Source organism: Mytilus edulis, chromosome 10 (assembly GCF_963676685.1).
Source record: "Mytilus edulis chromosome 10, xbMytEdul2.2, whole genome shotgun sequence".
Classification (NCBI taxonomy): Eukaryota; Metazoa; Mollusca; class Bivalvia; order Mytilida; family Mytilidae; genus Mytilus; species Mytilus edulis.
In genome coordinates this window covers 64,385,818-64,396,858 of record NC_092353.1, presented here as the reverse complement: position 1 = coordinate 64,396,858, position 11,041 = coordinate 64,385,818, and positions in this window count along the sequence as shown.

The following is an 11,041-nucleotide window of genomic DNA, read 5'->3' as shown; positions in this document are numbered from 1 at the left end:
GAGTGCTCCATTATATAACGGAGGAAAATACATGTACATAACAGAGTACGGATTTAATGAGATCAAATTTTTAATAACTTGCAAGTGACTAACTGTTCATGAGGCGAAAGCGATGTTTCGATCTTTGGTTATTTTGACAAAACTGAAACAAATTGGCAGCGAATTATTATTTCGTTATATCACTTTACTTAAGGATTCAAATCAACAAAATAAAATCATATATAACTGATCATAACTTGTGTATAATGTTCTGATTTTAAATGAATATATGATTCGTACTTTTCGTTATTAACACTCAACTGACGTTTGTTTTATTTAATTACCCGCGATGTACAAGGAATTGTTTTTAAATATACAATTCCTTGATATGTAACAGTCAGAGGCATGTGTGTATTTATAGGATTAATCGCAATTTTAAACTGAGGAATATATTGGTGTATAAACTCGACCAATTCACTCACAAACAAATAACAGTCCGAAAGACTTTTATGATATCGTATGTTTGTGAGTGACTTCGTCCAGTTTATACACCAATGAATTCCTTTACAAAGGCGTTTAATCCTAATAATTCCTTAAAATAAGGGATAAGGAATTTAATTTCAACACTCCTAGCCTTTAATATCACAGGTACATTGTATTTACTGCTACTGAAAACAATTTATCACAAACTAGTCAAATCATTTACTAAATGTTATCATCGGTACAAGGACACCATTCGTAAACATAAATCAAAATGCAGACATCCAATTCCGATACGTTCGGGTATTTCACATCTTTTTTTTTGTGGTAATATTCTTTACAAAGCACAAAAATGTCGGCATGATCTTATTCACATCAAAAGCTTACCAAACCTTTAAGGTAGCACAATACAAAGATTTTTCATCCCCAACCAGACATCTTTAAACTGATGTAATTCCACTCATCTTTCTTTAAATTTTATAAATGAGATACCAAAAGAAAGAAGGATTAATCTTCCAAATTGTGATAATTTTTCATTATGACATAATTTTTACATAATTAATTGTTATGTAATTAGTTGCCATATTGTGATGTCCATACTTGAATGAATTTAGCTTCTTTGTTATTCATAGCACCCAAAATATTTTATAGATTCTTGCACAACACAGTTTGACCTCCAAAACTGTGTCTCAGATTTTTCCTATTGTATTTCATTCTCTCATAAATATACAATGAAATTTGCAACAATAATTCATAAGAGATCACTAAATTCAATTGGGTATAAAATTTGTTCTATTGATGTTTTTGGAAATCTGAGACACACTTTTGGAGGTCAAGCTGTGTTGTACCAGCATCTATTAAATATTTTGGGATGGAATGAAGAACAAAGACGCTAAATTCATTCAAGTGTGGACATCACAATATAGCAACTTATTACATAATAATTAATTATATAATAATTATGTCATAATGAAATTATCACAATTTGAAAGATGAATCTTTCTTCTTTCTTTTGGTACCTCATTTATAATATATAAAGCAGGATTAAATGAATTACATCAGTTTAAAGTTGTCCGATTGGGAGTGAACAAATCTTTGTATTGTGCTACCTTAAATAGACTTTTTCAGAAGGGATATAGTTACGATACTGTTGTCAGGTCATTAAAGATTGTATATTTTGGTATTAAGATTGATTCACTCATATGTTCTTTGCATTGGAAATAATTATTCTAAAATCAGTTATTGGCATGATATGTGTTATGTTCATCTCATATATTTTATAATGGTATGATACTAAACCACCTAGTAGAGGGAGGTATTGTGCTTGATTTCATATGGTGAAGACACAATCTTTCAACCAGTTTAATTGAGGTTTGAAGCTGGCATGTCAGTAACTGCAATCAGTCCTTTGTCAATTTATGTATCATTGTCATTTTGCTTTGTTTCTTTTGTTACCTATTTTGACATCGGACTCGGACTTCTTATAATCTGAGTATTGCTGTGTGTTTCTTTATTCTACATTTGTTAGGGAGAAAGGGGAGGGTTGAGATCTCCCAACACGCATTTTTGCGCACGTGTCAAGTCAGGAGCATCTGGTTTTTGTTAGCGGCTTCTATTGTTTTAGTATTAGTTCATTCATATGTTTTAAAGTTTAGTATGACGTCCATTTTTACTGAACTAGTACATATTTTTATTTAGGGGCCAGCCGACCCCCACCTCCGGGTGCGGGATTTTCTCGCTGTGTAAAAGACCCATTAGTGACCTTCGGATGTTATCTGTTCGTTGGTCGGGTTGTTGTCTCTTTCACATATTCCCCATTTCCATTCTAAATTTTATTTCTCGAAATCTTAAATATGTACTCATGAACGCATTCATTTAATCTGTAGGATGTCTAATGCAAAATCGTGGACAAGTAAACTTTTGTTCAAACGGAGTAAATATAATAATAATTCTTTATTGTCATACAAGTAAAATTATGCTTGTGACATAAACAAAAGTAACAACAACAAAAAATAACAGTATATTTTCAGACAGTGAAAAACATAAGAATAGGAGTAGGGTACAAAAAATATAACATATCCATGAAAAATGCATACGGAAGAATAGCCTTTTTCTGCTATTATGCTATTATTCCGGCCATACATGGTCCGTGTAACACTTATCAATCCAAAGTTTTAAAAAGTTTTGAAATTTTGGATTTTTGGAATTTTGATCAAAGTTTTAAAATATCAAAATTTCAAAGTGTGTAAAAGTTTTGAAATTTTGAAATTTTAACCAAATTATTAAAATATTAAAATTCTAAATATTGTTTTTAAATTTGAAAGTTTAGGATTTTAATCAAACTTTTAAAATATTAAACTTACGTGCAATTTTGATTGTTTCACTTTTTGAAAGTTTGATTTTTTAAATATTTGATTAAAATATCAAAAATAGAAAAGGGGCAAAAAGAGGGATACCTGTAAAAAGCGAAACGAAATAAAAGCGGAACGAAACAAAACAATATGAATTGAAAACATACTGATACTTGAAAGTTAATGTATGAATTAAAACCACAGACAGACAGTTGTAAGCGGTGAAAAATTGGATGACAAAATAAATATTTCTCAAAAGAAGAGAATTCATTTCAAAACAAGACGTACGGATCTGAAATTGGCCATTTTACTTGCTGGTTTTTTCTAGAACCCATATTTAAGAAGAAACAGGAGTAACAGTAAAAACTGAACAACTCGCAGTAGGTCAAATAGTATGTTTAGGTTGAGCATGTATATATATTTTCTACTGAACTCTAAACAATAGAAAGGCTCAATACACGGTGTATTATCTCTTTTGATTTCAATTTTTTCTGTTTTGCTCTACGACTTCTTTCTTTCTGCAATCATGTTGGCTAAAGAATATATCATTTAATCTGTTCTTTGAAAGTTGTTGGCCCTTAATATTCAACTTTGAGCGTTTCCTAAGAAGGTCGATCTAGAAAAGCTCTTCAGTCGTAACTTTTAACGTTATGTTTTCATTTTTATCGGTTGTATGACGATCATATTTATATTGCCTTGTATCAATGATTTTAGTTAATATTTTTTTTTGGTACGGTAGGAATACTGAATGCATGGTGTCCCAATTAAGGTTGTACTAGTCTACAATGTGGGAGGTTTTTGATATATTTATATCTTATTTACGCTAAAATTAAGAGTACTAAGACCAAATATTAGTAGATTGGAGCCAAGATACTGTTACAAGGTATCTACATAAACTCATCATAGATGGATACTGGGATATAAATTTTGCCGGACCCGCGTTTCGTCTACAAAAGACTTATCAGTGACGCTATATTCAAATCAAGTCAAAAAGGCAAATAAAGTCAAATAAAATTAAAAACGCCAAATAAATTAAACGTTTATATCAAACTTATAGCTCTGGTTTTGTAAAAGTTGAAACCATTCATATCATATATAAACGTATACCATAAACATTATTTTCAGCATTTATATGTATGTAATTGTTGCCGCTGTACTATATTAAGCGCCCATCTATCTATTTGTAGGTGTCGGCATTTTGAAAATTGAAAATTCTTTTCAAATTAAAGTTTATATCAGCGATATACTTAATAAAATTGTTAGCGCATCGACAAAACAACAACTCCCCACTTTTAAAGTTAAATGGTTGCTCCCTTATAGACAACGTTTGGACTGCTTATCATATACGTACATGTAGCTCCATTATAGGTCCTAGATCAACCACTGTTTTTAAATAGTAAATAAAAGGAAAGGGATTTTTTGTATTAAGAGATATTATTGTTCCGTATTTGCATTTTGTTATTTGAACATTTTTAAGTTATCGTACGACAATCGACTTTTAGCAAACTAAAAGAACACAGGTACGTCCAGTCAGAATGGGGCGTGTAAAGAGACGCCACATTGTCAGCTGCATGATGGATTTTTCCATATTTTGCCATACACCAATGTTGTTCTCGAAAAACCAGTACAATGTAAAACGCTGAATTTTAAGTAAAGAATTCAACTACGGAACGCTGAAAACTGAAATTTGAAAGTCAAGAAAAATTAGAACTGAAAAAAATTGAAGAGGTGTTTGGCCAAAGTGAAGTTAAAACATATCAAATTCCATCTATAAGGGCTACTTTGTCCGAGGGAGTTAAATCCTAAGTTTCTTCGTAATTTGTACGTAAACAACCTATTTTAAATTATCGATTTTTTGTTGCCAGTGACGCATATTTCATGAATGTTCCGAAACAAATTAGCAATAAATACAACAGGGAGAGAGTGTGCATAATGAAGACATATATGTAACCTTTCAATCAGTTTCATGAATTGAGTTCTGGAGCTGGAGTATGACAGTAGCTGCTAGCTTTATATATAGTAGTCCTTTGTGTAATTTATTCTCATTGTCATTTGATTAGTTTCGTTTGTTTCCTATTCTGACATAGGACTTATATTTCCTTTTCAAGTGCGTTTAACTGTTCGTATTACTGTGTGTTTTTCATTCTTTATTGGCTAGAGGTATAGAGGAGGGTTGTGATCTCACGAAACATGTTTAACCCTGTCGCATTTGTGCGCCTGGCCCAATTCAGGAGCCTCTGTCCTTTTAAGTCTTGCAGTGTATGATTTTAATTTTAGTTCATTGTTATATTTCGAAGTTTAGTACGTGTATAATCACTGAACCAGTACACTTTTTTTTGTCTAGGGGCCAGCTGAAGCGCGCCTAGCACAACGTTCATTGCGACGCTATATATTAAGTATTCCTTCCGTGTTATTTCTTGGAACTGAAATAAATCATAAAAGGCAATAATTTATCGTCATGCAATCGATAAAAAAGAAAACAAAACGTTTAAAGTTGCATGCGACCGATGCGCTTTTTCTTTATCTACCTTCATCAGGAACGTCAAAAAGGCGAATAATACTATTTGGTTTACTGCGAGTTGGTCAGTTTTCATTGTTACTTCCGCTAAATGTTGGGCACTGGGAACACCAAATAGCTCTGAATTATTTATCTCAAACGCAACCTTATATGAGAGATTTAAATCAACTTATTTAATTCCGGTTTAAATAGGTTTAACAAAAAAATTTTGATAGATGCACAACCTTAAAATACTGTTATCCCATGTGATGTCTAATATGTTTTATATATATATAAAAAAGGCTTCTTCTTTCCATTATTTATTTTGTAATTAAAAATGATTTGATATATTTCGTGCTATTTATTTATAACTAAGTATGATTGTTATCAGAGCCGTGTTTACAGGTACCCCTCTTTTCGCCCCTTTTCTATTTTTGATATTTTAATCAAAAATTCAAAAAATCAAACTTTCAAAAAGTGAAAAAATCAAAATTGGACGTTAGGTTTAGTATTTTAAAAGTTTGATCAAATTCCTAAACTATCAAATTTATAAACGATATTTAGAATTTTAATATTTTAATAATTTGGTTAAAATTTCAAAATTTCAAAACTTTACACAATTTGAAATTTTGATATTTTAAAACTTTGATCAAAATTCCAAAAATCTAAAGTTTCAAAACTTTTTAAAACTTTGAATTGATAAGTGTTATAACTTCCATGAACAAGAATAATGAATATGCGTTGTGTAAATAGTTATTGTAGCATCCAATTAAGAAAATTTACTGGGAAATAATTTCCTTCAATTGCAAACATTGGAACTTTTATTCTTTTGTTGCACATTCTCTGCACGCACATTACTGATTAAACACCATGGAAAATGATAATAATGAAAAAAAGAACAGAAACAGAATTTTCATGGGAATAATATAACTTCCTCACGTACAAACTTTGATTGATTTTTCTAATGACTGTTCTATGGAACAAGCCGATTCTGGCCCCTTACTATGTTAAAAGCTTGTCAAATGAGACCAACAGAAGAATGTATGTTACCGCAACGCCTATAAGTTATAAGGTATTTATGTAATTAGGCCCTGAAAGGTCGTGGCAAACCATTCCATTATTCAAAATATCCATTCCATTTTTCAAAATTGACTATTTCTTAATTTTCATTCGTATTTTGGCATTTAGGTCTTCCATAACCCCTCGAGGTTATTGCGACACATATTGCTTATAATCCGGCGTTTTGTTCCCTTATCAATAAACTTTTAAATTATGTAAACAGTTTTTCTGTAATCAGGGGCTGACGGATCGCGAAAAGTTCATTTCATTTATCAAAATATGTCATTTCTTAATGTTCAATGTTCGACATTTAGGACCTCTGTTACTATACGGAACAACTTGACTTTAGTTCCTCTAATTGATAAGCTTTTGGATGAGGTATAAGGCGTATATATATATATGAAATTAGGGGTTGACGGCCGCAAGTATTCATCCCTTAATTTTTATTTAAATTCGTTCATTGTATGTTAATTTGTGTTACTACGTTTTTGTTTGAGTTAAGTCATTCCAATAAGTCTTTCTATGTAGTTATACTATTGTTTCAGAAAAGGGAGACGGTTTGGTACCATTAAAACGTTTAATCCCGCTGCAATTGTTTGCACCTGTCCTAAGTCAGGAATCTGATGTTCAGTGGTTGTCGTATGTTTATGTAGTTCATGAGTGTTTCTCGTTTCTCGTTCTTTTTTTTTATATATAGATTAGACGTTTGGTTTTCCCGTTGGAATGTTTTACACAGTTATTTTTACACAGTAATTTTACATTGAACGACAAAATTATTTTATTTCTACCTGTGTGACGTCAAACGCGCGATTCTACGTCAAAGTTTAAAATTATTTATGATTTTACATACATAAATAAAATCCTGTAATAAAAAAGCATAACGAGGTTGTTAATTTGATGTATGCCTTTTTGTGCTTCTGTCTTCTGTTTGTTTTCATAGTGATTAAGATGATAACACAATGTTGCCTGCGATACTCCTATTTTTGACATTTTTACCTATTGTGTCTGTTTGTTTTGTTCACGCATTGTTGGAAATACAATAGAATTTGATGCGATTATCATACAAGTGAGAGGTTTAGCTAGCTTTAAAATCATTTTCTACATGAAATGCCAGTACCAAGTCAGGAATATGACAGTTGTTATCCTTTCGTTTGATGTGTTTTTAGAGCTTTTGATTTTGCCATTTGATAAGGGACCTTCCTTTTTGAATTTTCCTCGGAGTTTAGTGTTTTTGTGATTTTACTTTTTCAAAGAGCTGGTTGATGGGTTGGTGAAAAGATTTTCAAAAGACATACAATCAATCGTAATATATAATATATAACCATGGCTTGAGAAGAATGCTGTTGATCAGCGTCGTCTTACCACAGTCTGACTTTCCAATAATCAGTCACAGGCCCTTGTCTCAGAACCCCCCCCCCCCCCCCTTTATATACCTTAATATAACACAAGGTACTTAAATAAATTTTTTGAAAAACGTCACCCAGTCCCGAATTTCCGTTATTTTTCGATTTCTCAGTGTTCAAACCTACTTAAACTTATTATGCCGTAAATCTTAATTGATTTATCTACACAATGGTATAAGACACGACTACCATTGTTGTCGGGATCACTAAACGCAACACAGGTCGGGCGCAAATACAAAATTTCTTTCCTTGTATCTAGAATGAGTTTATTTATATGTCTTAATTTAGTAACATGCTTAGATAGATCAACTGTTGGGCGATGCTATTTTAGACATTATAAATATTCATCTTACCCCTATACATTTCTAGGAATAGGATTGGATAAAAGTTTATATCAAGTTTATATGCATGGGTTTAGTAGGATTCGCTCATTATATACACGGTTAGTAGTGGTGTAAAATTCCTCTTTAAAAAAAAAAATCATTGAGTCGAAGAAAAATCTGAAACGCCTTTTGGACCAGACAACAGACGAAGGAATTGATTATGAACGATAGAGAAAGAAGAGAGAAAAAAGCAAACAAGAATGTGTTCATAAAATACGGATGCCCTTCTCGCACGATCATTTTCTATGTTTAGTAGACCGTGAAGTTCGTGTAAAAACTCTAGTTTGACAATAAAATACTTTAACGAAGAATTAAACTGAAGTGGAACAGACGAACGGACGGAAACATAATACCCCTAGGTGGGGCATAAAACACATGCTTACAAGTTGGTACTGATGACATTTGGTTTTGTATAGAAGACAATTAATGGAAGTAGGCTCTTTATGTTGAATTTACCACTTCGATAGTCTAAATGTCTACATGTTAGTTATATAGTCGGTAACACAAATTCGTTACACAGTGTGCTAAAAGAGAGGCAAAAGATACCACACTGAAATTCAAATTGATAAGTTGAAAATTGATGTTAATAATTATGAAAGAAGTTTCGTGGAGCACTTGGAAGATAACTCATTCATTTATCTCAATAAAATTTATGTAATGTGACTAACACACGAAAAAATCGATGTAGTTTCAGGCTCAGCTTATCTCGGGAACAAAAACACATTTGTCATGGAGGTAGGACAAGTGTTTGAACATTTGGTCTTTAAAAATTGGTTTAGTATGTGTATTCATAGACCCAATAAGTTTGTTTTTATTCTGATTTGTATCAACGAACTCGCAGTAATCCACTCGGAAAGAGTGTCTACGTCTTCTTTCCCGTGTTGAACCCGTTGCCGCCATGAGCGCATGATGCGTCCGTCGTTTTTTTCAATGAATAAATGTTCTCAATGTCACAGAAGTTGATCTTAAAAACAAATTAATGGAGGTAATTCTAATAAACCAGTCACCCAAGTTTCATGAAACGGCTGCTCAAAGCTTTTTGAGTTATTGTTCGAAAACTAGAAAATTCCAACTTTTTTAATGAACAATCCCCCATAATTCGGACGAAAAAAGAAAAAAAAATCGAATATTTGCTGTTACCTCACCATGTGTCTTATAATATTATTAGGTATGTCTATGTATTTCTGTATACATTTTCAGAATAAAATATATATATAAGGAGACGCCCATAGATATAAACAATTTATCAAAGCTTCAAGCAAACAGATTAAAGCTTTTTTGAGTTATTATCCGACATGTTGACGACGGACAGACGAACGGACGGATAACGGTATTCCATATTATCGTCCTTCCATACGCCTATATCACCCTGCTCTGTCGCTCAGTAATTCTCGTATCAAGACTTCAAAACGAGACCAGGCGTTATCAGCGACGTCACAATGTGAAAGGAGAAGTTATCAGCGACGTCACAATGCGAGAGGACGTCACAATGCGAGAGGAGGCGTTATCAAGCTTGCTTTCGTCAAGCGTAAAACGGTCTTAGGGAGAGGAAAAAAGACCATTAATAGAACGATAAAAAGATAATCGGGTTTTCTACGTATAGATATCGTAAAATATCAATGTGTAGAGAACCCGATAATCTATACATACGTCGCGTAAACGGGCGTATTTTTTTTATCTTGTTTTTCCTTTTATTCACGTGTGCGCATTTTTGTGGAAGCATATATCATCACGAATGTAACATTCATAATTATTTGAGTATCACAAGACAGCTCTGGCGTTCCATATTAAAGGACATACGATACAGTTTTGATCCCATGTACGGTGATTTGCATTCAAGTTATTTTTCACTTATGTAATAAAAAAAAATATACCTTTATGCGCAAAATTTGATATAAATTGGGTACGACATTTTAGACATTTACTTTAAATTTCGGTTTCTTGTACAATTATATTCTTTGGACAAACAAACTTCGCTTTTTTGTTTCTAAAGATAAACACATGCAGATTTTTGTAAAACGATTTGGTATATCCTCTTTAGAAAAACTATGCTCTTGAATTTGAAATTTTATGATTTTTTTTTATAAAAATTGAAACAAATAATCTTTACATACTGTAGTATTTAGTTACTTATCTTTTACAAAACAAGGGCGGTACAAGTACTTATACTCGCTTTCAAACTAAATGAATACAAGTTTGAGCTTTCTAAAAAGCCATGGACTGCTTCGCTCTATCATAATTTTAGGTAATATGTTTGCATGTGGTTGTTGATTTAGTATAGGAGATGTGGTATTTTTAGATATTGATTGATTTGAAACAGATTTCCTTTATAAATTAGAGTTATACACCCATTCTTTTAATTTTTTTAAATTACTTGTTGTAAATTTAAACAATTACAAATAGACACGAATCTTGAGGTGAAAAAAAAAGATGTGGTATGATTGCCAATGAGACAGCTCTCCACAAGAGACCAAATGACACAGGGAAGTTAACAACTATAGATCACCTTCAACAATGAGCAAAGCCCATATCGCAAAGTCAGTATAAAAGGCCCCTAAATGACAATGTAAAACAATTCAAACGAGAAAACAAACGGCATTATTTTGAACAAAAAATGAAATTGTCAGAAGTCAGTATAAAATACAAATACTGCATTTTTGTAAACATTGTATAGGAACATTGTTTAGCGAAGCAAATCGTGCATATTGTAGATTAACAATGCAAATTAATATAAATAATTGATATTTCAATATAAAATTTATCTGTGAAATACATGTGTCGTGTACAAGTTGCAATTTTGTACAGGTTATAACATATTTTTATTTTCAAATATTGCACACAAGTTAAACCCATTTCTTAGACAATATTTTGTACAAGTTAAAACATGTA